Source organism: Salmo salar, chromosome 18 (genome assembly GCF_965601325.2).
Source record: "Salmo salar chromosome 18, fSalSal1, whole genome shotgun sequence".
Taxonomy (NCBI): Eukaryota; Metazoa; Chordata; class Actinopteri; order Salmoniformes; family Salmonidae; genus Salmo; species Salmo salar.
The window spans coordinates 61,036,910-61,044,441 of record NC_138308.1 but is presented as its reverse complement, the minus strand read 5'-3'; positions in this window follow the sequence as shown (position 1 = coordinate 61,044,441).

Genomic DNA, 7,532 nt, shown 5'->3' with positions numbered 1-7,532 from the left:
CCCTAACACCACCCTGCCCCCTCTCCCACCCTAACACCACCCTGTTCCCTGTCCCACCCTAACACCACCCTAAGACCACCCTACTCCCTGTCCCACCCTAACACCATCCTAACACCACCCTGTTCCCTTTCCCACCCTAACGCCACCCTAACACCACCCTCCTCGCTGTCCCACCCTAACCCCACCCCGTTCCCTGTCCCTCCCTAACACCACCCTAACACCACTCTGCTCCCTGTACGGCCCTAACACCACCCTGCCCCATGTCCCACTCAAACACCACCCTGCACCCTGTCCCACCCTAACACCACCCTGCTCCCTGTCCCCACCCTAACACCACCCTGTTCCCTGTCCCACCCCAACACCACCCTGTGCCCTGTCCCACCCTAACACCACGCTAGCATCTCCCTTCACCCTGTCCCACCCTAACACCACCCTTCCCCCTGTCCCACCCTAACACCACCTTAACACCACCCTGCTCCCTGTCCCACCCTAACACCACCCTGCTCCCTGTCCCACCCTAACACCACCCTGCTCCCTGTCCCACCGTAACACCACCCTGCTCCCTTTCCCCACCCTAACACCACCCTGTTCCCTGTCCCACCCTAACACCAACCTACTCCCTGTCCAACCCTAACACCACCCTTCTCCCTGTCCCACCCTAACACCACCCTGCCCCCTGTCCCACCCTAACACCACCCTAACACCACCCTGCTCCCTGTCCCACCCTAACACCACCCTAACACCACTCTGCTCCCTGTCCGGCCCTAACACCACCCTGCCCCCTGTCCCACCCAAACACCACCCTGCTCCCTGTCCCACCCTAACACCATCCTGCTCCCTGTCCCCACCCTGTTCACTGTCCCACCCTAACACCACCCTACTCCCTGTCCCACCCTAACACCACCCTAACACCACCCTGCTCCCTGTCCCACCCTAACACCACCCTGTTCCCTGTCCCACCCTAACACCACCGTAACACCACCCTGTTCCATGTCCCACCCTAACACTACCCCGCTCCCTGTCCCACCCTAACACAACCCTGTACCCTGTCCCACCCTAACACCACGCTGGCACCTCCCTTCACCCTGTCCCACCCTAACACCACCCTGCCCCCTGCCCCACCCTAACACCACCATACTCCCTCTCCCACCCTAACACCACCCTGCTCCCTGGCCAACCCTAACACCACCCTGCTCCCTGTCTCACCCTAACACCACCCTGCTCCCTGTCCCGCCCTAACACCACCCTGCTCCCTGTCCAACCCTAACACCACCCTAACACCACCCTTCTCCCTGTCCCACTCTAACACCAACCTAACACCACCCTGCTCCCTGTCCCACCCTAACACCACCCTGCTCCCTGTCCCACCCTAACACCACCCTGCTCCCTGTCCCACCCTAACACCACCCTGCTCCCTGTTCCCACCATAACACCACCCTGATCCCTGTCCCACCCTAACACCAACCTACTCCCTGTCCCACCCTAACACCACCCTGCCCCCTCTCCCACCCTAACACCACCCTGTTCCCTGTCCCACCCTAACACCACCCTAAGACCACCCTACTCCCTGTCCCACCCTAACACCATCCTAACACCACCCTGTTCCCTTTCCCACCCTAACGCCACCCTAACACCACCCTCCTCGCTGTCCCACCCTAACCCCACCCCGTTCCCTGTCCCTCCCTAACACCACCCTAACACCACTCTGCTCCCTGTACGGCCCTAACACCACCCTGCCCCATGTCCCACTCAAACACCACCCTGCACCCTGTCCCACCCTAACACCACCCTGCTCCCTGTCCCCACCCTAACACCACCCTGTTCCCTGTCCCACCCCAACACCACCCTGTGCCCTGTCCCACCCTAACACCACGCTAGCATCTCCCTTCACCCTGTCCCACCCTAACACCACCCTTCCCCCTGTCCCACCCTAACACCACCTTAACACCACCCTGCTCCCTGTCCCACCCTAACACCACCCTAACACCACTCTGCTCCCTGTCCGGCCCTAACACCACCCTGCCCCCTGTCCCACCCAAACACCACCCTGCTCCCAGTCCCCACCCTGTGCCCTGTCCCACCCTAACACCACCCTGCTCCCTGTCCCACCCTAACACCACCCTGCTCCCTGTCCCACCCTAACACCACCCTGCTCCCTTTCACCACCCTAACACCACCCTGTGTCCCTGTCCCACCCTAACACCAACCTACTCCCTGTCCCACCCTAACACCACCCTGTTCCCTGTCCCACCCTAACACCACGCTAGCACCTCCCTTCACCCTGTCCCACCCTAACACCACCCTGACCCCTGTCCCACCCTAACACCACCCTGCTCCCTGTCCCACCCTAACACCACCCTGCTCCCTGGCCCACCCTAACACCACCCTGCTCCCTGTCCCACCCTAACACCGACCTGCTCCCTGTCCCCACCCCAACACCACCCTGTTACCTTTCCCACCCTAACACCACCCTTCTCCCTGTCCCACTCTAACACCAACCTAACACCACCCTGCTCCCTGTCCCACCCTAACACCACCCTGCTCCCTGTCCCACCCTAACACCACCCTGCTCCCTGTCCCACCCTAACACCACCCTGCTCCCTGTTCCCACCATAACACCACCCTGATCCCTGTCCCACCCTAACACCAACCTACTCCCTGTCCCACCCTAACACCACCCTGCCCCCTCTCCCACCCTAACACCACCCTGTTCCCTGTCCCACCCTAACACCACCTTAAGACCACCCTACTCCCTGTCCCACCCTAACACCATCCTAACACCACCCTGTTCCCTTTCCCACCCTAACGCCACCCTAACACCACCCTCCTCCCTGTCCCACCCTAACCCCACCCCGTTCCCTGTCCCACCCTAACACCACCCTAACACCACTCTGCTCCCTGTACGGCCCTAACACCACCCTGCCCCATGTCCCACTCAAACACCACCCTGCACCCTGTCCCACCCTAACACCACCCTGCTCCCTGTCCCCACCCTAACACCACCCTGTTCCCTGTCCCACCCCAACACCACCCTGTGCCCTGTCCCACCCTAACACCACGCTAGCATCTCCCTTCACCCTGTCCCACCCTAACACCACCCTTTCCCTGTCCCACCCTAACACCACCCTAACACCACCCTGCTCCCTGTCCCACCCTAACACCACCCTAACACCACTCTGCTCCCTGTCCGGCCCTAACACCACCCTGGCCCCTGTCCCACCCAAACACCACCCTGCTCCCAGTCCCACTCTAATACCACCCTGCTCCCTGTCCCCACCCTGTGCCCTGTCCCACCCTAACACCACCCTGCTCCCTGTCCCACCCTAACACCACCCTGTTCCCTGTCCCACCCTAACACCACCCTGCTCCCTTTCCCCACCCTAACACCACCCTGCACCCTGTCCCACCCTAACACCACCCTGCTCCCTGTCCCCACCCTAACACCACCCTGTTCCCTGTCCCACCCCAACACCACCCTGTGCCCTGTCCCACCCTAACACCACGCTAGCATCTCCCTTCACCCTGTCCCACCCTAACACCACCCTTTCCCCCGACCCACCCTAACACCACCTTAACACCACCCTGCTCCCTGTCCCACCCTAACACCACCCTAACACCACTCTGCTCCCTGTCCGGCCCTAACACCACCCTGCCCGCTGTCCCACCCAAACACCACCCTGCTCCCAGTCCCACCCTAACACCACCCTGCTCCCTGTCCCCACCCTGTGCCCTGTCCCACCCTAACACCACCCTGCTCCCTGTCCCACCCTAACACCACCCTGCTCCCTGTCCCACCCTAACACCACCCTGCTCCCTTTCACCACCCTAACACCACCCTGTTCCCCTGTCCCACCCTAACACCAACCTACTCCCTGTCCCACCCTAACACCACCCTGTTCCCTGTCCCACCCTAACACCACGCTAGCACCTCCCTTCACCCTGTCCCACCCTAAAACCACCCTGTCCCCTGTCCCACCCTAACACCACCCTGCTCCCTGTCCCACCCTAACACCACCCTGCTCCCTGGCCCACCCTAACACCACCCTGCTCCCTGTCCCACCCTAACACCGACCTGCTCCCTGTCCCCACCCCAACACCACCCTGTTACCTTTCCCACCCTAACACCACCCTTCTCCCTGTCCCACTCTAACACCAACCTAACACCACCCTGCTCCCTGTCCCACCCTAACACCACCCTGCTCCCTGTCCCACCCTAACACCACCCTGCTCCCTGTTCCCACCATAACACCACCCTGATCCCTGTCCCACCCTAACACCAACCTACTCCCTGTCCCACCCTAACACCACCCTGCCCCCTCTCCCACCCTAACACCACCCTGTCCCCTGTCCCACCCTAACACCACCTTAAGACCACCCTACTCCCTGTCCCACCCTAACACCATCCTAACACCACCCTGTTCCCTTTCCCACCCTAACGCCACCCTAACACCACCCTCCTCCCTGTCCCACCCTAACCCCACCCCGTTCCCTGTCCCACCCTAACACCACCCTAACACCACTCTGCTCCCTGTACGGCCCTAACACCACCCTGCCCCATGTCCCACTCAAACACCACCCTGCACCCTGTCCCACCCTAACACCACCCTGCTCCCTGTCCCCACCCTAACACCACCCTGTTCCCTGTCCCACCCCAACACCACCCTGTGCCCTGTCCCACCCTAACACCACGCTAGCATCTCCCTTCACCCTGTCCCACCCTAACACCACCCTTCCCCCTGTCCCACCCTAACACCACCCTAACACCACCCTGCTCCCTGTCCCACCCTAACACCACCCTAACACCACTCTGCTCCCTGTCCGGCCCTAACACCACCCTGCCCCCTGTCCCACCCAAACACCACCCTGCTCCCAGTCCCACCCTAACACCACCCTGCTCCCTGTCCCCACCCTGTGCCCTGTCCCACCCTAACACCACCCTGCTCCCTGTCCCACCCTAACACCACCCTGCTCCCTGTCCCACCCTAACACCACCCTGCTCCCTTTCCCCACCCTAACACCACCCTGTGTCCCTGTCCCACCCTAACACCACCCTGCTCCCTGTCTCACCCTAACACCACCCTGCTCCCTGTCCCGCCCTAACACCACCCTGCTCCCTGTCCAACCCTAACACCACCCTAACACCACCCTTCTCCCTGTCCCACTCTAACACCAACCTAACACCAGCCTGCTCCCTGTCCCACCCTAACACCACCCTGATCCCTGTCCCACCCTAACACCAACCTACTCCCTGTCCCACCCTAACACCACCCTGCCCCCTCTCCCACCCTAACACCACCCTGTTCCCTGTCCCACCCTAACACCACCTTAAGACCACCCTACTCCCTGTCCCACCCTAACACCATCCTAACACCACCCTGTTCCCTTTCCCACCCTAACGCCACCCTAACACCACCCTCCTCCCTGTCCCACCCTAACCCCACCCCGTTCCCTGTCCCACCCCTAACACCACCCTAACACCACTCTGCTCCCTGTACGGCCCTAACACCACCCTGCCCCATGTCCCACTCAAACACCACCCTGCACCCTGTCCCACCCTAACACCACCCTGCTCCCTGTCCCCACCCTAACACCACCCTGTTCCCTGTCCCACCCCAACACCACCCTGTGCCCTGTCCCACCCTAACACCACGCTAGCATCTCCCTTCACCCTGTCCCACCCTAACACCACCCTTTCCCTGTCCCACCCTAACACCACCCTAACACCACCCTGCTCCCTGTCCCACCCTAACACCACCCTAACACCACTCTGCTCCCTGTCCGGCCCTAACACCACCCTGCCCCCTGTCCCACCCAAACACCACCCTGCTCCCAGTCCCACTCTAATACCACCCTGCTCCCTGTCCCCACCCTGTGCCCTGTCCCACCCTAACACCACCCTGCTCCCTGTCCCACCCTAACACCACCCTGCTCCCTGTCCCACCCTAACACCACCCTGCTCCCTTTCCCCACCCTAACACCACCCTGCCCCATGTCCCACTCAAACACCACCCTGCACCCTGTCCCACCCTAACACCACCCTGCTCCCTGTCCCCACCCTAACACCACCCTGTTCCCTGTCCCACCCCAACACCACCCTGTGCCCTGTCCCACCCTAACACCACGCTAGCATCTCCCTTCACCCTGTCCCACCCTAACACCACCCTTCCCCCTGCCCCACCCTAACACCACCCTAACACCACCCTGCTCCCTGTCCCACCCTAACACCACCCTAACACCACTCTGCTCCCTGTCCGGCCCTAACACCACCCTGCCCCCTGTCCCACCCAAACACCACCCTGCTCCCAGTCCCACCCTAACACCACCCTGCTCCCTGTCCCCACCCTGTGCCCTGTCCCACCCTAACACCACCCTGCTCCCTGTCCCACCCTAACACCACCCTGCTCCCTGTCCCACCCTAACACCACCCTGCTCCCTTTCCCCACCCTAACACCACCCTGTGTCCCTGTCCCACCCTAACACCACCCTGCTCCCTGTCTCACCCTAACACCACCCTGTTCCCTGTCCCGCCCTAACACCACCCTGCTCCCTGTCCAACCCTAACACCACCCTAACACCACCCTTCTCCCTGTCCCACTCTAACACCAACCTAACACCAGCCTGCTCCCTGTCCCACCCTAACACCACCCTGTTCCCTGTCCCACCCTAACACCACCCTGCTCCCTGTCTCACCCTAACACCACCCTGTTCCCTGTCCCGCCCTAACACCACCCTGCTCCCTGTCCAACCCTAACACCACCCTAACACCACCCTTCTCCCTGTCCCACTCTAACACCAACCTAACACCAGCCTGCTCCCTGTCCCACCCTAACATCACCCTGTTCCCTGTCCCACCCTAACACCATCGTAACACCACCCTGCTCCCTGTCCCACCCTAACACCACCCTGTTCCATGTCCCACCCTAACACTACCCCGCTCCCTGTCCCACCCTAACACAACCCTGTACCCTGTCCCACCCTAACACCACGCTGGCACCTCCCTTCACCCTGTCCCACCCTAACACCACCCTGCCCCCTGCCCCACCCTAACACCACCATACTCCCTCTCCCACCCTAACACCACCCTGCTCCCTGGCCAACCCTAACACCACCCTGCTCCCTGTCTCACCCTAACACCACCCTGCTCCCTGTCCCGCCCTAACACCACCCTGCTCCCTGTCCAACCCTAACACCACCCTAACACCACCCTTCTCCCTGTCCCACTCTAACACCAACCTAACACCACCCTGCTCCCTGTCCCACCCTAACACCACCCTGCTCCCTGTCCCACCCTAACACCACCCTGCTCCCTGTCCCACCCTAACACCACCCTGCTCCCTGTTCCCACCATAACACCACCCTGATCCCTGTCCCACCCTAACACCAACCTAATCCCTGTCCCACCCTAACACCACCCTGCCCCCTCTCCCACCCTAACACCACCCTGTTCCCTGTCCCACCCTAACACCACCCTAAGACCACCCTACTCCCTGTCCCACCCTAACACCATCCTAACACCACCCTGTTCCCTTTCC